Raw genomic sequence first — 24287 nt, 5'->3', positions numbered from 1 at the left:
TGTTTGCTTGACAGTCTGTCTTCCTTAAAATTCCAAACACCAGCTCTGAGGGCTCATACGTGCTGTACCATGTACATGAGACAACTCTGATATTCTAAGACTGATTATTTCTAAAATCTACTCAGCGCTCCTATCACAACTGATTTGGCATAAGTTTAACCAGTATCAAGTCAGCTCCATCTGCTGAGCAAAGTTTGACCAGCTTCACGTACAAACTCATGTAGTAACAAAAAGCACCTGATTGTGGAGTCTACCCCATATTTATTCATCTTACACTTTTATTATATTCATCCTTAAAATAAAACAAAAACACCAAGATATAAAAAGAACATAAATAACATGAAAAATGTGCAGTCTTCATATGCACTCACACTCAGGGGCACGTATACACACAAAACAACTTTCTGGAATAGGATTTGCAGACTTCACGATTGGGAAATTCTATTTTTAAATATGGACCAGTCACCTACATGGTAACAAATGGTATGTGATTGCAAAAGAGAATGACACACTAAGAAGGCAAAAGTACCAATCCAATGGTCTGCCCAAGCCATGAAAATTGGCATGTTTTACTTTTCTAGAGAAAAATTAAAACTTCAGCAGTGGCCTTTCTGCCACATGAACCACAAGAGTTGGTCAAAATCAGTTCAGAGAGACTGTCCAAGGTCAGCCATCTCTTCTGAGGACCAGCTCAGACACCCAGCAGGAGACGTGCCAGCCCCAGCGGCCCCACCTCATGGTGGGGTGGCCAACCCCGCCACATGAGCATCCAGGAGCACCCACAGGATAGGGCGGGCCTGGGGCCCGCTGAGAGAGGACAGGGTGGGGATGTGCCATGGCCAGGATAACAAGGTATTACAGAAAAATGCACAGGAACGTTTGAGAGTGTAGAAACACTTAAGACACTGATCTTTTATTGTAACTCATAAATGCCACGGGAGAAAGTTAAAGAAACAGAGACACTGAGGCCGAGAGAAGTGGCCTTGGGGCAACCTGGTAAATCTCAGAGGTGAAATCTCTGCCCTTAACTTGCTACAGGCTTCTGATGCCAATCCAGGCAGCTTTTCCAGAAACACTACAACTGGGTAGGGAACTTGGCCTTCCATCTAAAGCGACTGTGATGGTGGGGGCCAAGGCAGAACTTGAACCTCTGCTGAGGAGTGTAAAGAAGCACTCTGCATGCCCTCTGCTCCCAGCACACCGGAGGGTCTCTCCTTACTCTGCTCAGAGCTCCTGCCAACACAACGGCAGGTGGTTACTCAAATTTTCTCGTAGGAAAGAAGACAGGACATCAAAGCCTGCACAACTCTCTCCTGCTCAACCCCCTGCAAACTCACCATGAGCAAATCCTTCGCAACGTGAAAACAACTTTTTCTAATGGTCTCTCTGAACATACTGAGAATTCCAGAATTCGAGAATAGGAATAATTTAGAATATTAAAATCATTGTCTGTATTTATATTGACTCTGCGTATAGAAATCATACAAACACTACAAGACTTAGACACTAAAAAAATATAAATATATAACGACTAAATATTTATGCCACGTATAAACACTTCATCGTCCTTCATAAATGCCCTGGGAACAGCAAGACAATGCACGAGCCCAAGTAAACAGCTCAGAGCTGGGCACACAGTCACTGAAAAAATGGCTATAACCCATAAGTAGAGTTCCCCACCTTGTCATGTTTGACCCGCTCATATTTTCAAGAGCACATTGTACGTGGGCTCATCTCTATTCCAGGAGTGGGAAAATCAAGAAAACTAAAACTCTTCTTTCTCATGACCTCAAGGTGACAGAATCATCACGGAAGACAATAATTACATAAACAAAACCAGAGGCTACGAACAGAAAAAAAGATAGAAATATTATGTCAAGAGAGAGGATTGCAGCCGCTCAAAACAATGATTATTTCAAAGTAAAATATAGTAGAGAAATTGTATTTGTGAAAGAAAAGCAAAGATAGCCACCCATTCAGAGATGGGTTGATATTTGTCAAGATTTTAGAATGGTGCCTGGCACATGGAAGGTGCTTTAAATAAGTGTGATAAATTAAGAAATCTATTCATTCAAGCAAATACTGTGTGTTCTAAGCATTGGGAAGATAGCTTAGAACTATCTTAGAACTATCCTGGGGAAGTACAAGTAAATATATGGTATTGCAGATGGTGATGAATGTCTATGAAGACATAAATGAGGGTATGGGGACTAAGTTCCAAGAGAGGTTACTTTATTTTAGGTATTTGGGGACACACAGATAGGGTAAGATCAAAGTAGAACCTTTAAGGAAGGAATAAAACCAGCCCCCTGCATTCAGTGTGTTAATGCATACTGGTTGAATAAACATCTGATTTAATTTAGAAAGATTTCAAAGGATTAATAAAACCCATAATCTTATTCGAGAATTTTCAGGGAGAGCCCCTTGAACTATCAAAAGTCATTTCTATGTGCAAGAGTTAACAGGGTATTAGTTGCACAATATTATTCCCAAACATCAGAAAAGAAAATACTGTGTTTAAAGAAGGGAATTCTTTTCACAGGAATTTTTGGAAACAAACACAGCCAAAACACAACAACAAGATGTGTTCCCAAAAACCCAACTCAGAATACACTGAGTTGCTTCAGTGTTATTCCTACTTCACATACTAGGAGAAAGGTGGTAAAGCTAAGAAACGGAGCAAAGTAGAGAAGGTTAATAAGCAGGAAATTAACTTAGAGAAAATGGGGCCTCAGAACAAACAGCTCCCATTATAGAAACACAAGCCAGTGGTCACAAGACGGACTGGATTAAGCATGGGAGTTGAAAAAGGAAACCAATCAACAGTATTGGAAAAACAACTCAGCGAAGGCTTGCCCAATGCTGGGTCCACTTCTGTATAAGAAATGAAAAAGGCATGGTGTTCATTAGATAAAAACAGCTGAGATATTATTAATCTCCCTTTATTTTTAACCTTAGAATAATACACACATTGCAAGAAACCCCCATCATGCTTATGGGATAGCTCTGTAGGACAGAGAGATATATACGGATTTCTCTTATTACAAGTCATTAAGTACCACCAGTCATAAAACCTAACTTTTCCAATGGAAGAAAAAAAAAACCCTACCATGTCCTCTCCTGATGAACAGAAGGCATACAGGATGTTCCCAATCTAGGCATTTCATCTCACCATAGCCTGGAATTTCTTCTAGAGCAGATCTCACTTTTGCCCCCTAGGGGACGTTTGGCAATCTCTGTAAATATTTTTGGTTGTCACAACCGAGGGGAAAGGGCAGGGGGCTGCTGGGATCAAGTCAGTAAAGGCTAGGAAGGATACTAAACATCAAAGAATTCTCCAGCTCAAAATGTCAAGAGTGCCAAGGCTGTGATACCCTGCCTGGTCTAGAAATGCCCGGACGTCAACCAACCAGATGTCTATGCAGATACTAGAAAAAATGAGGGAGCCAATGCCTATAAGCAGAAGCTTTCATAAAACATAAAAACAAATCTTATAGAAACAATCAAAGAAATAAAAACATTGAACGGAGGTAAATCAAAGGTCAGCATGACAATATCATGTAATTGAGTTTTTGAGTCTTCCTTATTAGACCCAAGTGAAGAGGGGTGATGGTGGTGATGATGATGATGATGACGACGACGACGACGACGACGACGACGACTTCCAGGCACTGGGGTTTGCTTATATTTTTGCTATTATCTTCTAATTGTACTGTATTATGGTCAGACAATATGGTCCACACTATTTCTACTTTTGGCCTACCTGGCCCAGGGCTGCTGTATCTGCTGTTCCCGGGTCCACTGACATCCTCTACTCTCCTCCTTGTGGGTCTCAGCCCAATGTTCTCCTCTCAGAAGGACCCTCTGCCACCCTCCTCCTCATTGTCTCATGTGTGCTGTTTTCATAGCTCCTTACACAGTTTGTAATCACTTATCTAATAGACTATCTTACTTGTTTAAAAATCCTCTAACCCCGACTCTGGTACCTCTGATCAGTAACTTAACTCCTTCGACCACAACCTACAATAAGAAATGTTCTATATTGTAAACTACTATACACATAGTTTCATAAAATATTTATCATCACAGTGTTCAATGTACCCCAATATTTTCTATTCTATTTCTTTTAAAGGCTGGCTGTGACCCTCTAAACTGATTTCATGCCTTACTATTAGGGGTTGCAAACTACAATTTGAGAACTCTACAAGGGCAGGAAGCGTGCCCATCTTGTTTCCCCGTGCTCAGTCTTGGTTCACTATACAGACTCACTAAATACAGAATAAATGGTCCCAGACATCGAGATGGGTATAGAAAACAAGGAGAGGCAGAGTAGGTAATGACCAAAACATGGCCTTGGGGTCACTGGAGTCAGATCTGGCTAGACTCGTTTCTCCTAGATGGACGCTTCCGATAGCTCAGGGATAAGGAGCAAGATACTTAACTTCTCTGGCTCACAATTTCTCCCTTCTGTAAAATAATAATACCACCTAACTCATAGAATTATAGTGAAAGCTAAGAAAATAATGGAGGTAAACTTCACAGCAATTGGCACCAATGAGGGCTCAATAAAACGCATCTATTCCTACCAGGGGGACATGACGCAAGGAATGGTGTAAAACTTTAAGGAAATAATCAAGAGCCTTAGCACAGAGGGAGGAGCGCAGACTCCTGAGACAGGGGCCTGAACACGGGCTGTGTGGGAGAAGGGAATGAGCAAGAGGGAGCGGTGCACATTTAGTTATACATTTTTTTAATGATGATCTTGACCTGCACGCTCTCTGATGAAAAACTATTTGACCTAACTCTTTCTTCTTCTATTTTAATCCTTTTGTACCAATCTGGCTGGCCTTGTTTAGACGTTCCCTGAAATTGTACATTGCTCCTGGTGGGGGTGCCTCTCTTAATTTCCTTTCCTTCTTTCTTTATTGCCTCCTTAATTCACGAATTAAAGTACGATCGATGACCAAGGTTAAGACTTCTGCCTCCTGATATGTGGGTAAAAAGAGCAATCGTGTAGACCAAAAATGATCTTCCTTGTTTGAAGCTTCTCTGACTCCGTCTCTCAGCGGCTGTGCCCCGAGGACAGACCGAAGAAGGAAGCGATCCCCTGAACGGACAATCTCCTTGGCCTCTTGTTTTTGCTGCTGCCTCAGGAGATTGGAGAAAGTATTTGGGGCATGAAGATGTAAAGTCTACTAGAAAGTTGCATTGGAATCTAATCACAAGCAAATTCATACATGTCTACTCTCCTAGGGTGCAGGGAAAAAATGGCAACAGTGCCTTGCTTTCACTTCAAATGTGTCAGAGATTTAGCATCTTAATTACATGGCACAGGGGGTTAAAACTATCTTTATATAAATAAATATTCTGTTACTTTAACCTCCCTTGGTCAAGTCTGTTAGATAGCCAACTATTAAATATAGATAAAACAAAGACTGTTATTTTGTCAAAGACTTGAACTAGTTTGTGAGATTAAGTCATTTAAATTGTCACCAGGTTTTCAATGTCCAGTGTTGCACCATGCATGGCATTTGGGTACAAAACCAAAAATAAGGAAGACAGGCAGGCAGAGGGAACTGGTACTTATTGAGTGCTGGCTGCATGCATCAGGTACATTTGATCCCCAGCAGGGGAGGAAACACTGTTGCTCATTTTCTAAAGGCTGAATTCACAAAGGATCAGAGAAGTTAGGAAACCTGCCCAACAGCACACAGCACAACGAGCATTCAATTCCTTAGGATAGTGGAAAAGGATGCACGTTAGTCAGATCTTAGAGGGAGATAGTTCACAGATGGCCTTTTGAATTCCAGCTCCGCCACTTACTGGCTGTGAATCCCTGGCATGTCCAATGGAGTAAATGGGAGAGAACGCCCTCAGCCCTTTGAAGGAGAGAACAGGAATGGAGAGGGGGCCAAGACAAACACATTATGCGTTGCCTTCCAGCATGCTGGATTTACATGTATTCCATTATTTTTCATATGTTCACTCTCTCGTTCCCTCAGGCATTCGTGCCAGGCTGTAAGCTGGACCCTGGGAATACAACAATGAATTAAATGGCCCCTCCCTCAAAGAGCTTACTGACTATTGAGGGACCAGAAGAATGAATGGGCAATCATAACCCTGTGGTGGGGGGCTGCAACGAGGAAATTTCTAGGGTACATGGGAACTAGCCACATGGGACTGACCACGGCCAGGGAAGAGCAGATACAGAGGCAAGATGGTGCAGGCCACCCATATAGTGGAGCGCGGCTGCGGCAGGGTGTGGGAGGCCCTGTCCCCTACAGTGGCACGTAGCCTGTGACCTGAAGGAAGTGAGTGTCACGTAAGCAGCTAAGGTTGGCGGGGACGGGGGCGGGGGGGGGGGGGGGGGGTGGCACAGACCATTCTCTACCTGCTTGTCATCATGGGCAATTCTAATACCAAACGTGACACTGAGATTGTTTTTCTAGAGAAGATACAAAGAAGAAAAAACTCACTACAAAATGCAATTTAATGAGACCAACTTTCCAGAACCCCCATGGGAAAGCAGTGTCTGCGTCACTTCTGGGTGTGATCACTACAAACACTGTCGTCCCCAGATGGAGGGTTTCTTCCCACTTCTGCACGCACAAATAACACACCACAAAAAGCATGAGCCACGACACGGACAACCCAGCTAGGACAGGAGGCTCCGGCCCGTCAGTCACTGAATGGTAGGCCTTAACCAGTGAGCACAAATCTTTGTAATGACACTGCAGAGTCTGCAGGCAGACCAATAGGATTAAGAGGCCCAGAAGTCTGAAACACCCAGGGCGCTAATCTGTGGACAGCACATCTGCTGATGGAGACGCCGAGCCATGCCACACACAAGTAGTGCTAAATGGAACTGACTCGTGTGCATGGGCAATCGCCCACTGACTGGGAAGGCCACGAGGATACACTGGCCCTGCCCTCTCCCGGTGAACTGCAGGGAAACAAGTTAACTGTGACAGTAAGTTGGGATAGCTGGAAGGAAAGGCTAATACATACATCCACAGAACACACTAGAGTATTTGCACACAGTCACATAAATAAGATCTCAAAGCGAAATTTACATGCAACACTAGGAGTGGTGACTTTGTAGAAGAATTATATACAGATTTCTTTTAAATGCTAAACTACATTACATTTTTATTCATAAAACAAAATTTTTCAGGAAAATCTCCATCCTTTTCCACTGTCCCAATCTTGTTGCTCCAGCTGAGCTAGGACGTGTCTCCGAGAGCTTCCTTGCTGCTCACAGCCCCAGGCAGCCCAAGCCTACCATGAAAAGGATGACGTTCAGGCCCCTTAAGCCAGTCTTTCCAAATTGAAGAATTTAGTGAAGGAAAAGATCATGATATGCAACTTTTTTTTCATTAAGAGTTACACTAAAATAAATTTATGATACAATTACACTATGCACATAGTATAATTTTAGACCTATTTTTAAAAATACATGCACGTGTGTACACATACCAGCAATTGTACTCTTGGGCACTCATTCTAGATAAATGAAAACTTACGTTTGCACGAAAACTTGCACACGAATGTTCACAGCAGCTGTATTTGCAACAGGCAAAAGCTGAAAAAGCCAGTCCCAGAAGGTCACATACTGTAAGATTCCATTTATATAATATTCTTGAAATGACAAAACTATAGAGAATGGAAGACAGACTGGTGGTAGCCAGAGGTTGGCGGGGGGGTGGGAGGGCAATGTGTCTGGCCACGAAAGGGCAACACACGCGATCTTGGGATGGAAAGGTTCGCATCTCGACTCCGTGTCCATACCCTAGTTGTGATATTGTGCTCAAGTTTTTCAAAATGCTGTCATTAAGGGAAACCGGGTAATGGGCACATGGGATCTTTCTGCATTACTGTTTACAAACGCACGTGAGTCTGCAATGATCTGCAAGCAAAAAAAGCCTAAAAATACACACAAAAAGACTGGAGGAAAACATATCAGAACGCCAATAATGGGTTGCAAGTTTGTAGGCGTTTTTAATTCCATTTTTGATACTTTTCTACAACTCTTTCCTTATTTTCTAAAATTTTTAAACATTTCCAGGCTTACAAAGAGAAATCAGCCCAATCAATACCACTGCCAATGAACACATCTATCTATAACTGATTCAATTAATTTTTAAAAATCGAGCATTGTAGAACTGCTTTCGAAAAATAACAAAAACGAAACAAAATGAAATAACAAACCTTCCCCAAGACTCACCAGCTGTTAGAAGGAGAAAAGGCTTCTCTAATCCACCTGTTTTAAGCACAGTAAACTTCAGCCCAGAGAAACTCTACGAAGCAAGAAGCAGGGATGGGGTGAAAGTCCAGGAACCCCAATTCTCGGCTCCATGCTCCTGGGACAACTGGTCGACAAGCTCTCGCTTCTGAGGTTCCTTTGCTCCTGTCCTAACGTCCTTGTCCTTGCTCTAATTTTAAGTGCCCCTTTCTGATCTTTCTCCTTCCAGTCACAAGCCCCTACAGCATGAACTTCAACTCTGGTACAGAATCTCCATTCCTGTAATTCCAAAGCACCTTCACGTTTCAAAAGCATCTCAAAAAAAACCCAACACAACCAAAACAGACCTCCACCCCTCTTCCTCACCCCGTGTCTATTTCTTTAATTACCAGCTCCTCAAGCCAGAAACCAGAGTCAGTCTAAAATCCCTCCCCTTTGCTGGCACCACGTCCACTTTCCAAGTCCTGGTGACAAGATGACCAGCACCACCTAGAATCCATCTTCTCTCCCTCTCCCCCTCCCGCCTTGGCCGTAGCTTGTTATTCACATTTTTCACCTGGACCCCTACAAGTGCTTCCTAATTAGTTTCTCTGCCTCAGTGTCCGTGGCATGAATCCAACGGTTCTCAAAGTGGAGTCCAAGAAACATGTTTTAGTTCTGAGTTCTAATTTTAAGGATTTAAAAAAATTTTTCTTACTAGTTTTAATGACAAATTTCCTTGGTACCTTATGAAACTTTGGTTTCTTTGGCTGATGTCTCCCAAACTGGGATCAACGAGGATCTTTAAGTGGACATCGCTCAAGTCTGAACAGCACAGATGGATCTGAACTCCACTCTGCTTCCCATTGGCCGAGCAATCAACTTGCTCCAGTTACCCAGCTCTTGAACCCTCGGTGTCATCATCTATAAAACAAGGATGATGACACCTACGCCTCACAGAGTAAGAGTGAGATCAGAGTAATACAACGCATGCAAAGGATTTAGCACAGTTCTTGGGACTCAGTAAGGACCTCAAGTATTTCCATTGTTAGTCCTGTTACCGTTATCAGTTATGTGATCTGATGATGCCCTGATGGAAATTCTCTCAGTTTGTTCCCAATCACTTCCAGGACAAAGCATAATCTCCTTAACATAGTGTCTCTACAGTGCCTTTCCTGAGGGGCCCCTGCTGCTTCTCCCAACAAGCTGACTCCAGCCATATCTGATGGACTGAGTCACTTGCCCTCTCTCCCACCCCTCCCCTGCGTTTCACACTGCACTGAACTCTCCTGGGGTCCATCCTCATTCCTCCAGGTCACCCCTCTTCCAAGCCTCAGCCACCATGCCCAGCCTGAGTGGACTGCCCTTCTCTCTCACAGCACCCTGGACAGAACCTCTGCTGTCACTCACCACATTAGGTTGTAATCTTGTCTCTCTTATTTCTGCCTAGAAAGCAGGGGTGGCAAACTTCAGCTCCTGTGTGAAGTGGCTGATTTCCTGGAGCACTATGATCAGATCCGTGAGGACCTGGGGCTGTAGACGGGCTGGTGGGAAGGAAGGCAAGACCGAATCACAATGTTCTACGACAGTCGGGGTGTGCTGCCGTCCTCGTCCTGGACCAATGTGCAAGAACCTGGATTGTGTCTTGTGAAAACCCCTGCGTCCTCACTGCCGAGTCTAACCGTCTGCTAAAGGGATGAGCACCAGCTGCTCCTCTCTGGTGCTGAGATCATATAATGTGCACCTTGCATTTGTCAACGAAAACCAAACTCCAAACTTGTAAAGCTTGAGCTGTAAACCAACCTTTTTCATTTACTGGCTGCCTTGAAACTGAGTAACGTGACAGTAACTCCATGGCTGCTCTTAGGTGAAAGGAAAAAGGCATACTTTGAGCCAAATATGCACACATCTTGGAGTTTTAAAACAGTGCCAATTTTATGAATCCTAACTTTAGGCACTACGTTTTTTGCATGCCACTCACTTCCAAGTGTCAAGTAAGAATTAAGAGATACCACACAAGGCATTTATTAATCCAGTGAACAAAAATAGAATCGGAATGATTCCAGATTCCAGACTGAATCCAAAAGTCCTTTCTGGCTTTTAGTTTGCTAAAATATCTACAAAGAGGACAAGAGGTCAGCTTGGCTCAAACTTATGGTACAAAAATGAGGAGGACACACACCATCCAGAAGACGACAGGAAAGGCTATTGGCCTGGAACGTGGAGTCATGACCTCCTACATTTTCTCTATATGCTCACCCAGCCCCCACTGCCAAGGAAATCCACAGAAATGTCAGCAAAATGCTGCTTGAATTACTGGAAGGATTAGGAAGAGGCAAAAGGCTGGAAAAAGAAAAGACTGAAAAAAGATACAGGTCACCAAGTAAAGACAGCCAAGATCTCTTTAAAAAATATATTTAATAAGCAAGAAAAATTAATACTATGTGCTGCGATATTTTTCCTAGTATGCACACTATGAGCAAAATAAGGGGGCTAAAAAGAACAGTGCTTGTTTGCACTCCCCGCAAAAGTGTCAACAAGGAATTGTTGTTTCTCTGTAAATGTCTAAGAATGCAAAGCATATAAAAGCTCTGTATAGCTTCGCCAGAAATCTGCTCCAAATGTCTAAAAGCCAGAGCACCTGAGGGTTAGAGGGACGGATGGGAATCTGGTTGAGGACTTCTTGAGAGCAAAGGTTATGAGGGATAAACATGGCCATGTTTTTGTCAATATCATTTAATTCTTTGCATAACTTCTCATCCCCCACTGAGCTTTCCCAAAAAGGAAATTTAGAAACTTCCTTTCTGGAGATAGCCTTATAAGTTTGCATCTCTTCGAATTTCCATTTTAGAATGTTAAAGAATCAAAACACGGTATAAAGACAAAGGGGCCACTACACTCTCTCACTCACCACCAGACGGTCAGTATTGCCATCAGACAGCAGCTCCTCCTCCACGGACGCGGATGCCCAATGCTGTAAGCTCAACTCCCCATGCCCACTTTCACCGTAACACCTATGCCCACAACACTCTCAGTCTCCATCCATCAATGCCGCTCCACCTTCATCTTCCTTCCAGGGGCAGAGATAACGCAGAAGGTCCAAACCAGAAACTCAATGACCCCTACACGGGCATGAGATGGGCAGATGGAAATGATTAAGAGCATGATGATGAAAATGCACCAAGTGACAGCCTCTCGCCTATGAACACCTGAAAACAGAAAAGAAGCACCAAACGCCGAGCAATCAATTCCCTCAGAGACCCGAGGATCTCATTAGAAATGAGCAAATATATCCACATTATTTTGTCACTATATATACCTATATCTTTAAAAAATTTTTTAATTCTTTGCTCTCTTAAGCTCTTGTTAGCTATATATGCTCCTGTTAAATGTATGTGAGTTAACACACTGCTGGAGGGAATGTACAGTGGGGCAGCTGCTTTGCAAAACAGTCTGGCAGTTCCTTCAAAGGGTAAACATAGGGTTACCATACGACCCAGCAATTCCACTCCTAGGCATAGACCCAAGAGAAATGAAAACCTATGTCCACACAGAGTTGTATAGGAATGTTCATAGCAGCACTGTTCCCATTAGCCAAAAAGTAGAAACAACCCAAATGTTCATCAACAGATGAATGGATAAATATCACGTGATAGACCTACACAACAGGATATTATTTGGAAATAAACAGCAATGAAGTACTGATACATGCTACAACGTGGACCAACTCTGAAAGCATTATGCCAGGTGAAAGGGGTCAGACACAAAAAGCCATATGTTATAGATTCCATTTACAGGAAACGTCCAGAATAAGCCCATCTAGAGACAGAATGTAGATTAGTGGTTGCCAAGGGCTGGGGGATGAGAGGAGGAAATGGAGTGACTGCTAATGGGTCTGAGGTTTCCTCTGGGGGTGATAAAAATGTTCTAAAATTGACTGTGGTGATGGTTGCACAACTCTGTGAATACACTAAAAACCCCTGAGCTCTACACTTTAAATGGCTGAATTCTATGGGGTGTGAATTATATCTCAATAAAGCTGTTGCTTTTTAAAAAAATACTTGAGTTAGGCACTTGTCCCGGCAGGCGACACATGCAGACACTCCATATATACTGTGCCTTTCCCTCACTAGCATGCCAAGCCACCCTCAAAAACTGCAACTCACCAGTGTTGGACTCCCTTCACAGATGTCTGACCACTGTTCCAATGATTAAACGGCGGGTGCAAAGGGGCATGAGGGAACCAAGGGCAGAAAGCAGGTAAAACCCACACTCCCAGAACGAGGAAGGTCAGCCTGAGCGTGACAAGTGGACAGTCCTTAAAGATCACAGAGAGGGCCGAGCACAGAGAAGCAAAATGAGCCCAAGGCAATCTGGAGAGGACAAGGCCAGGGGAGACACTGGAATGGATGGAGCCCAAAAGGAACAGGTTAAGGATGCCCAAGTGCCCCACAAATCAGACCAGCCTGGTCACTGACCCTGTGCCTGCCTTACTCTGGGTGTGCCTTGCTCCCTCCCCCTAGCTCGCACTGCTCTCCTCCATGGATATCTCCACCATCTTGCTCCTAACCCAACCCTTTCTGGCTTTACTCCTACTTATATGTGTAAAGAAATGCAACACTAACAAGGGGCCTCACCAGCAGCGCCTAGCGCAACGTAAAGCGCGCTTCCATGAGCACCTAGTCCAAGGCACAGGGTGCTTCCCACATTCGAACAGGAGAGCTCTTCACTGCTCACGAGCAGTTGCTTGGCGCCCAGACCCCAGCAGCTAAATGCCTTGAGCCTCGGTTCTGGTGGCAACAGGATAGAACCCCAAACGTTTCCAAATGCTGTAACAGCCCTGGCAGGAAAGCACTGGGCTGCATGAAGCACGGGCGTCTTCAGGGTGGGCAAATCAGGTAGATACAGGTAGACAAGGCTATACCTGGAGTTTAAGCATAAAATTTAAGTCTTGAGAAGTCACTGGCAATCACCTGCTTAATCTACAGTATACACAGTAATTGTGACAAGTCATCACGTTAGGATCACAGTCTCTGGCACCCCATCAACTGCAGTTCAATCCCCGGCTCACATCCTTGCCACATCTGATCAAGGCTGTGTGGCCTTGGGTATGATGCCTCCCCACTCTGTGCCTCTCTGTTTCCGCAACTAGAAACTGGAAAATAAGAGGTCCGCCTCACGTGACTACTGTCACACTTAAAGTAATTATCTCAGCCCCTGCCTCAGGGTAAAGGCTCACCTGCTATGCTTGACATCAAGGTTACTTGATGCAAAAGCGGTGTGGAGGGGCTGAAAGTTCAGGTTACATGTTAAGGAGCTGACACAGGAGGCCCCTCTGAAATCACTTTATTAACCATATTTCTGGTGACTGGAATATCTCAAAACGCCACATACTATGTCATTAACAAGAGCCAAATAATATAATAATCATTTGAGCAGAGCAAAATTGTTAAAAATCTCAGGTTGCATAACAATTCAGGCCGGCATCTCACACAGGGGCAAATGAGTGCACGTTACTGCTGTCTTGATGTTGCCCGAGGACAAAGCCACAGCTATCATCTGCCACTTTCTACTCTATATGCGAGGTCCCCTGACGTCAAATGACAGGTGGCGGAGAATGGTGGGTATTCATAACGTAAGGTGAATGTCCACTGCTATGGTCTACCTTTCAAATCTCCCTGACGGTCTGGATTCTTAGCTTCCATAACGGTACCATGTGAAGATGGGCAGAAAGGCGCCATGCAGAGAAATCCAACTACTTTGCTTGCAGGGTGACTGAGACTAAGATCAATATTTCACAGAATCTACGGGAAACGTTTTCTTTAATATGAAAAAGATCTCTCTTTACTCTATTAGTAGAGACACTACCAATAAATACTTAATAGACAAGCCCTCAAAAGTCATTAAATGGAGTTAACCAAGAATTTTATTTCAGAAATATATGTCAATAGGCCTTTCCACACGACGTTCAGTGGAAAGGTATTTTCTTTCTGTGATGGCTGTGAATAAGATGCTACATGAATTGAATAGTACAATGCTTTGTTCCACTTACTAATCTCCCAAATATAGTATTTATTCTTGCAGAAATGAGGTGAAACCAGAACTCCCAGAAACATTTTTACTGTTTTTGTTAACTCTGCAAAGGTTTATAGAATTCTGAACTAAGTCCCAGGCTGAGATCCCTGTTTGGGACGCATACCTCTTTAAGAAGACATGCTATTTCAAAATGAAGAATTGTGAGAGCATCAAACGGCACCAATGCGTGCCAAGGGTTTTTATAAAACATAATCTCCCCCTCAACATGAAACACTGTAAGCGCACTTGACTAAGAGTCACATAGTAACTTTCCTACACCTGCATTGTGAATACCTGGCTGAGTGGGTGGCGGTGTGTCCCAGGAAAGCTCAGAGAAACGGCATCTGTTTAATTCTCACGCTGTGTCTGGGCATGAGACACCCCATAATGCACTTCAGCATGAGGGTCATTATGACTAATAAACAAAATCAGCACTGACACACTGCTTTTTAAATTGATTTCTATAATTTCAATGAACCCCTGGTTAAATCGGGGAGCAGTGTGCAATACCAGAGGAAAAGACCTGGGGTCAGAGTGTAAGACCCAGAATGGAGGCCAAGTTGAGGCTAGATGTGGTGAGGGTCATCCTCCAGCTTCAGTGAGATGAAGAATGATCAGCAGAATTGGTGGCTAATGCTGCCATCTGGGCCCCACCCCTATAAGTTGTAACTGGGAAGGGCTTTGGGGTGGAGACAATAAACTAGGTCTCTGCAATTAGCAAGGAAGACAACAATGCAGGTGACAACTGGGAACCAATGAACAGCGTCAGAGACCATGGTCTCCCCTCTACCCTGGAGCCCAATCTGAAAGCCCCTGCTACAGGCCTGAGATGACCCTGGACATAATTTGAGCAGCAGGCTCATGGGACGATGAAACAGCCATTATACAGAACTGGGCGCTGTCCCCGGACACGTTCAACAAATGCCAACTATCACTCTCATTACTGACGCTACACTTACACACCCTGGTGTGACTGACGGGGGTTGCAGAGGGCGGAGGGGGAACCAGGAAACAGGTCTGTAAAACGATCAGCATGAATAGATGTGCATCTGAATTCAGGGCAATGTCAGCACGCAAGGGCAGAATCCATAGGAGGTTAACCAAGTGATTATGAGGGAAGAAAAAGGGCTTGAAGATTTACGTGCTTGGGTGACTTAGCAGTACATTCCAAGGAAATAAAAAAGCAAGGAGGAGGAAGATTTCAGAGATTTTCGGTAGCAATTCAGTGCCTAAGTAGCAAAAATTAAACAGCAACAAAACCCTTGCATTCCACATTACTATAAGACCAGGCTTCAAGTCCTAGCTTCCCCATGACCTGTACTTTGGCAGATCACTTTGTCACAGTTATAAGAGGCTGTCCGCGTGCTTTAATTCCAAGTTTAGTGGAATAGGAAGGAAGAAAGCAAGGAGTCTGGGTGCCAGGTAAAAGATGGGCAGACCTGTGGACACAAGGAGATGAGAAGCAAGTGGAGTGAACAGCATCTAGCAAGCTCTGATGATCTCTAGCCAGGTTTCCTACTGTAACACCTCAGATAAAAGGAAAAAATAAAACAGAAAAGCTTAAGCATACTTGCCCTAAGAGAGAGTTCCACATTTCACCAACAACATTTGATTCTGCTGTTCTTAGAAACCCTTGTGGAAAAGACTATGGCCCACTTACTACTCCTCCAGGAACAGAGCTGTTACGCCCACTTCAAACTAAATCAAATATATACAGTGTTTACAGGTCTTCAGAGGAGATGTTGTAATTGCCAATATGGTATAACAAAAAATAGACCGTAAGCCTTTATTTAAAATATCCTGTTGCTAGAAATAAAGTTAAAACCAATATACGCGGAAAAAAGATTCAACATGGGGAGAGCTATCTTTGTTTAAAAAATAAAAAAGAAGTGATTTAAAATGTTTAGAAGCTGCTTACATAACCCTGAAGACAGATTCAGAAAAAAAACATTATTCAGAAACAATGCGTGTTTTCAAGCAGATTCTGTTTTAAAGTTAAGGTCTTTTCACTGTGTATTAGAATTGAGATATTATGGGTAATTATTTTGTGGGTTGAGCTAAGCCTATTAAAATGGAGACAATATTTCTGTACAAAAGGCCAGAACAAATTATTAACAACTCGAACAATTCTGTTAAGCAGGCTAAAACTCAACAGTCAGAAGGATTTTCCAGATTTTAGAAAAAAGGCTTAAAATGTCTTAAGTTCGTACTGATACCAAAATTTGCCTCTGTGAATTTAACACCCTTGCATGAGCAAGCATGCAACAACAGAGCTAGAGGTTAATTTTCACGTGCAAATTTTTAATTTTTCAAATTTCTGAGCTAGAAAGGACGGTTATGTTTCATGAGCTCCACAGACCATCACAACGGAGCCGCCTTTGTGGGTGTGAGACACTAATAACTAATTCAGACTCTCCTTCAACAAAGCCAAGTTCTATTTGAACTTTTAACAATGGAAGCTGACTTCTATGCCAACTTTTCTCACAAACTGTTTTTCATTAATAAGCTTTTTCGTAAGTGTGTCTAATAATAAAGCCCATGATCTCTTTGTCGTGGCTTCATTATTCCAGACTCTGGTGGGCTCTGGGGCTTGGAGCCTTTTTCAACTGGTCCAGGACATATTAGCCCTCACCGGGCATGGCCATAATGTTTCCCGCTGGGATGAGCACAATATCAGATAAGTACAAAAGAGGACTCAATCACAGAAGCCATGAGACCAGTCTTTTGGGGAGATTGTTTGGAGGGGGAATATTACATAATAAACAGAAAATCAGGTGGCAAATACATTCTTGGTTTCACCTGAAAAAGTAAGCCCTTAGAAAACAGCATCTTATAGAAAATCCTTACACGTGTGTATATGCACACTTTAGAAAATGCGTCCCACACCTGTTGAAGTTTAAATAAGTGTAATTTCTGACGTGTGTGTTGACCGAGATGGGGGTGTAAATCTGGTCGCCTGTCTTTTCTCAAAAGCTCTTTTGTTCAAAATGTATTGACTCCGTGCCCGCCACTGTGTGAGAAGCTGAGGAAATAAAGACGGATGAGAAAGGGACTGAGAGCTAGGCAAGAGAAGGGGTAGACAGGGAAACTGATCCTGAAAGTGTCTTTAAAAGGTGCCGTAATAAAGGTGCAGGGGCTCCAGGCAGAGAGAGACCAACTCCGCGAGGGAAATCGCCTCCTAACAGCAATGCCGTCACTTCGGTGATATGACCCGACACGAGTCAGCCCACTACTCAGAACCTTCCTAATCTGTCCAAAGGAGGTAAAAAATACCTCCCTCCTCAGCTGTTGTGAGCATCACACAGGTGGTTCCAACACACAGATTTAAGGGACCTGGAAGTGCAGGCATGGCTGCTGCCAAGATAAGATGCCTGCCTGCTCCAATTTGGCAGTCGGCCCATTGGCTCAATCGTGAAACAGTCAAAGGCGTGTTTTCTTGGAAATCCTGCTATGGTTTCTGGTTCTGCTTGCCCTGCTTCTTCCTGTTCTCCTTGTACTCTGACCCCATGGCCACACAGTCACATTCACGAGGCCATTCCTGCCTGTCCTAGCAGTGAGCAGAAAACACACCTGGCCAGCCCAGTTCAGCATGGACCTCTGCACATCATAAAACCTCCTACGTGCTCCAGCTTAAAGCATGCTCCCTACCCCACGCTCACCTTTTACATTTCTATGGCAATGACCTGTTCCCAATATTTCTGTAACTTGTATGGGTGTACGTGTCTATATACACACGTATGCCTAAATATGCATACACACGTATATAATCATGGCAATTCTTATCTGTATAACCTGGCAAATACCTATGTTCTATCTGGCAATCGGCCCTCTGGGAAGGTGCTATTCTAATTCTAATTTTATAAATGAGAAAACTAAGGCCCAGAGAACTTAAATAACTTGCCCAAGGTCACACAGTTAGGATGTGGCAGGTACAGCTGAGAACCAAAAGACCAGCTACCAGAGCATGCCAGGCAAGTGCCAGCTGGTCCCACCAGTGTATGTGATAGTTTCCTATTTCAAAATACATTGTTTCACTTGTTTGTTTCCATAAGATTCTATAACTTCCTTATCTAACTTTCTAAATAATATTAAAACAGTCCCTCGTGTTCCCATTGCTAAAAATCAAGTTAAAATGAAACTATTTTAAACCTCATCTATGCTAAGTACTTGGACTCCAGTGAAGCACATGAAATACATGGTGATGGGTAAAATTACAGACAGATTTTCTTTTTGTAAAGGAATGAAACAGTGATGGGAAATGGGAAGTCAACACTTAACCAAAAAGCTCCTAGGCCTTCTGAAGTTCATTAACAGCACCAAAACTAGTTTGCACAAGCCAGGAAGGTTAAGTGAGGGCAACAATAAATAATAATTATAATTACACGGTTACATAAGAACTTCAAATACTTAGTCCAAATGACATCATTATAATTTACCCCAGCAAACAAAATGACACACAAGTGAGAAACAGTGAGCCCAGCAAGAAAAGTGGGTTGCCCTGCCTAGGTCACTCAGTGAATCAGCTGAACGAGTCACGAACCACAGCCAACTCTCTTTTTCTCCCAGTTGTCTCCTCCCCTCAGAAAACCAGGAGAGCTCTGGCCCATCCTTCCATCCAGGTCTCCCCGTGTACCCTTAAAAAGATTCTGAAAAAAATCCTATTACTATAAAATAATTTTCTTCCAAACAATTTGTATCCACTTCTTTTCCTTTGAGTAATTCCTTACCCAACTCAAGGTTGATCAGTTGGGCTGAGCATTTTACATAAATCACAGAAGAAAAACACGTTTCACTACAATCAGGTCCACATCAGACCTTTCATTTTCACACAGTTTTCATTCTCTGAGCACCTTCGTGGAGTAAGTGAAACAGAACAATGATCCCTGAAAATAAAGGTTCTATCCAACGACTCCAAGATTTATCCACGACACTTTCTCCAACCATTTGTCTAACTGGCTCTTTCTTTCTTAACAGTCACAATCAAAAAGGGCAAACATTGTTATGAAAGCAATCATGGTAAGAAAAGAGGAATATTAAAAAAACAAAGCAAGAGACCAGCACGGTGGCACAGCGGTTAAGTTTGCACGTTCTGCTTCGGCAGCCCAGGGTTCACCGGTTTGGATCCCAGGTGAGAAGCTGCACACCGCTTATCAAGCCATGCTGTGGTAGGTGTCCCACATAGAAAGTAGAGGAAGATGGGCATGGATGTTAGCTCAGGGCCAGTCTTTCTCAGCAAAAAGTGGAGAACTGGCGGCAGATGTTAGCTGAGGGCTAATCTTCCTCAAAAAAAAAGAAGAAAAAAACGTATTTAGTTTATCTTTCTGCTATTTAAATTAATCTATGAGAACTGAATGTCTGGTTGTTTTCTGAAAAGCAAACGATGAGTGGTCTTAGAGTGTATCAGAACACAAAACGGGCATAAACAGGATTCTAGAACCTAATCTTCACTCAACCAGTAATTCTAAGTTCCGCCTTGTGTACTAATTTTTATCCTTCAAACTATGTCAACCCAACTGTGACTTAGGTGAAAGTTACAGCAACATTAAGAACACGTGCTATTCTGATGAGATTATTCTCCATCAGTGGTTCTTAAATCAAGGTCGGCAGAAGTCTGATGAAAGTTTCACAGGAACCACCGTTAAGAAATGAGGCAGATATCTCTGCCCACCCCTTACATAGTCAGTAACATCTGTGAACTCTCCAGTAAGATTTTGTCCAAAACAGAGGAATTCCAGATATATATTTCCTTTTTTTGAATATGTCTTAATTATCCTACCAAAACCTACAATCAAAGCCTTAACTAGATATATTAAAATGATCAAAAACCTTATCTTCAGGCACAAGGAATGAGAATAACTTAAAGCGCCTGCTACAGAACGAAGCCTCTCGCTGTGACAAAGCCCAGGAATTACAAGCCTGGAGCTGCGAGCACACTTTCTCCTGTGAGGCAAAAGATCCCTATTGTTGAATTAACTGGAGCAAGGACTTCCAGACACTTAACAGGGGCTGCTAATTTTTCAGTAACCAAATGGGAAACACAAGACAATGGAGGGAGTTTTTCATAAAGCTTAATTTCTTCAAATTAAAAGGCTGTCCTTTATTCTGAGATTACGTCCTTCCCACTTTTGGTATGTTAAAACTGTCTTTTATTTTATTTTTATTTATTTTTGATGAGGAAGATGGTCCCCGAACTAACATCTGTGCCAGTCTTCCTCTATTTTGTACATGGGATGCTGCCACAGCATGGCTTCATGGGCAGTGTGTAGGTCTGTGCCCGGGATCCAAAGCGGTGAACCTCGGGGGCTGCCGAAGCGGAGCGTGCGAACTTAACCACTATGCCATGGGGCTGGCTGCAAAATTGTCTTTTAAAATTAAAATGACAGCAAGAGTTAGCAAATGCCCTTCCCTGACAATATAAAAGACAGGATTACTCTGTTGGTCTCCTAGAATTTCTAGATGCAGGAACCCAAAAGCCTGGGAACCAGCGAGCCACATCCAGGTGCTGAGGAACATCAAATGTGGACTGATCATGGCCAACAGCATTCATGGGGTGCATTACTGATTTTGTTTTCAAAGTAAAATGGGGCCAAACAGAAAGACAAGCTATGGGAGGACTAGTTATAACAACCACTACCTTGAAGAGTCCTAAGACGAAACAGGATTTGGAGGAAGTTTCCTTCACACCAAGCTTTTTACAACACTGAAATGCACCTTGAAGTCACTGAAAGGTGACAGTCATTTCTGGGTGTGAGACAAAGTCTTCTAGAATGGACCTGCCAAGTCCCTTTTCTTCCTTCCCTCCCACACCCAGTCATAAAGGATGACACCTGGCTCCAGACAGTCATCACCATAAAAAGAAACTCTCCTGGATTTTGGTCATCATGAAAGAGTGCAGGTTTCACTGATCAGCTTCCAACACCTTTATTATCTTGGTTCTTTGCTGTCAAAAGTTTCTGAAACAGGATGAAGAGAAGCTGGGCGGCCACAGACAGGTTCATAATTAGCCAGTTGGTATTCAAAGGTGGGGAAGATCATCTTCATTGTGTAGGGCCTGCCCCTGGAATGTATTCATTAATACATGACAGCTGCTAAGTATATGTGACGTCAGGACATCCCTAATCACGCTCATGTACTCCTTCCCTAGTCTTCAAACCAACCCTGAAAAGGAAGTAGTACCTTGACCATTTCACAGATTAGAAAACAGATGATGAACGTTATGTAGTTGTCCAGTCACTCAGTCGGTGGCAGTCACAGCTGAAACCCTACTCTTTGTCACCAAAGTCGTATTTAATCTCTAAGGTATGCCCCTTCAGACCAGGTAAGATAAATCATTTCCCCGTGCCCTCGACACAGCTGTAACTAAATCCATTTTAGTATGATACCATTTGAAATGTATACAGTCTAGAACAAAAAATTTGTCTTCATTCCTTCATCCATTCAGTATTTACTACACACCTATTATGTGGCAATATTCCGAGACTCAATGGAGTGATGAAAGGAACAGAACAAACACGGTGTCCACCTTCATGGAGCTCAGACTCCAGGGAGGGAGACACGCAATAAGCAAATGTACTTTTTAAAGTTATTTAAAAATAGTAAAACTGTACTGGGATACAAGTCATCAATGTTGGCTTTAGTTGATTAACATTGATAAAAAGTACCAAGTGAAAACAGTAACCACAAATAAGGAAGCATCATCTGGCTTAGTATTTCCCAAAGTGAATGTGTGTTAATGGGCATGAATTTTATGAATAGCTTCTCCTGCTGCTTGGGAAGCATTATTAAGCAAAGGATGAACTATATTTCTTTACTGCACAAATTAAGATTAAAGGTGTGCTCTTCATTTCTGAAGAATAATGTAGCCCATCCTCCACCTGCTTCACTCAACATCATTGAGGACTGGTGTTCCCTAGTTTAAGTCTTTGGGAAACACTAGTAACTATACCGTCATTAGTGAACCATCTGGAGTTGATATCTACCAGCTATGTACAGAAGGACCAGTCTCTCTACCAGACAATTCAAGGGGCTGGTGTCTATAGCAACATCACCAACATTACTAGTCCAAGTTGCCGTGATGGATTATGCCACTTCCGTATAAATCCTAGAGGGTAGATCACAGCTCTTCTTCAGTTGTGTCTAGGGCATCAGCACACCTTGTGGGCATAAGAATTTTTTCCACTACATTCAGAAATATGAATACTCAGGGAGATTAAAATAATAGCAACTACAAAAGCAGCCCTTACATTTTTTATTTGAATTAACTATTTTTAAAGTATTTCTCTCCTTCCATTTTGATAACTTCATTTTGATAAAAACAGCTTCAGTCCATAATATGCACATTACGTGCATTTACTGATTGCTACAACTTAATCTGCTGCTGGACAGCAATGAAGATTTAATCCCCTGCCCCATCTATTTTTTAAACATAAAGGCTTTTCCACAGGTAACTAAAAATAAATTCAAAAGACAGCTTCTAGGTATAATCTAAATAGTAACATATTCAGATAAAAGTCAGTTATGACTAACTCTGTATTAATGATCTCTATCTAAGTCTATCTATGCGACCAGAATAAAGTACACACGTTTTACCAAGAAAAAAGGTCAGGTCCAATGAGGAGGATACATTTAGAGATTGTTGCAGACTATGTGGTTGGGAGGGGAAACATTATCCCACAATACATGAATACATACCAAAATAGTTTAGGATCTGACATTCTTTTCTTGTATATACTGAAACCAAATCATAGTTGCATGAGTCAGACATAAGCTAAACATCTGGCCAAAAAACCAGATTCCCAACAAATTTGGAGAAACATCCCAATGGTGTTAAATAAATGTACTTATTTCGGAGGACACTTGTTCACAAAATATTTGAACTAGTAAATTTAGTCGTGAAAAAAACCAATTTATTTTTTTCTTCCCCAACTTGGTTTGAAATCTTTTCAACATTTCCAAGTAGCTAAAATGTATGCCAACCCATACAGAAGAAATTAAGATGGCAGGCTGGGTGCATCTGCCTTAACCTAAAAACAAAAGCCATTCTGCTCCGTCGTTAAAGCCAGCATAATAAAAGCAGAAAAAGCCCAGATGGCTTGGACTTTCTTTATACAAAGTAACTGAGAAGACTGACTTCTAAACTATTTATTCAGCAAGTCTGATCCTAATGGCAATTTTAGATCCGGAATTTCTATAAGACAAAGAGGAATGCTTTTAGGAGAGTAAAAAATTAATAGGTCTACAATGATATTCCTCGGTGTATTAGTCCATTCTGACTAGCCCAGCAACTGGAGGAAAGATGTTTTCATCAAAAAGCACCATCCACTCATTCAGCTATTTCTTATTTATACTGGCCTGACATATTAAATCCGACACACCAGCCTCCAGCTGCTTACACATTTTTTGAAAAAGAATTTTAGAAAGCAAAATAAAATAAATTCTCAATTAAAGAGCCTAAGAATGGGAATGGACATTGGCAGGGAGAGAGAGAGAGGAAAAGGCCACGTGTGGGTAAGCTCAACCTAACGGCAATTCTGACACCTTAAAGTGAGCACTCAAGAAAGGTGGTGGGAGATGAGCGGAGGAGGGGAGAGTAAATGATTCACCCTGGTTTTCCTGCCATGTAAAATGGCTTTTAACTAAAACCAGAGACAACATAAAAGCTTTATTTCTACGCTGGGGTCAATTTTACATTTCTGAACTTGAAGTCTTTTTGGGAGAGAATGAAAAAGAAGCCATTACGTTGTGGTCTTTTGGGTTTTTTCCCCAAAGAGGTAGGCTTAGCAATCTCACCGCCAGTTACCCAGTTTTGTTTCATGCTAGGAAGTCAGGTCCCAGGTAGTGACAGACCCCAAAATTGCTTCTGTCTATGCAACAGAGAGGAAGTGATAATAAACAGATCTTTATAGATGACGTTTTAAAAATCGGCAATTTGGGTCACATTGTTGTTATGAGGATCAAAATGAGATGAAATGAAAACACCTTATGAACTGTA

General features: G+C 42.5%; 1 protein-coding gene across 1 annotated transcript in view; it reads right to left on the bottom strand.

Annotated features, from left to right (window-relative positions):
• Positions 1–24287, bottom strand: part of MYO10 (myosin X) — a 210741-nt gene that overhangs the window by 121251 nt on the left and 65203 nt on the right. The window lies entirely within an intron of this gene.

The sequence above is a fragment of the Equus caballus genome, chromosome 21 (genome assembly GCF_041296265.1).
Source record: "Equus caballus isolate H_3958 breed thoroughbred chromosome 21, TB-T2T, whole genome shotgun sequence".
NCBI classification, from domain to species: Eukaryota; Metazoa; Chordata; class Mammalia; order Perissodactyla; family Equidae; genus Equus; species Equus caballus.
This window is presented reverse-complemented; position numbering and strand designations above follow the sequence as displayed.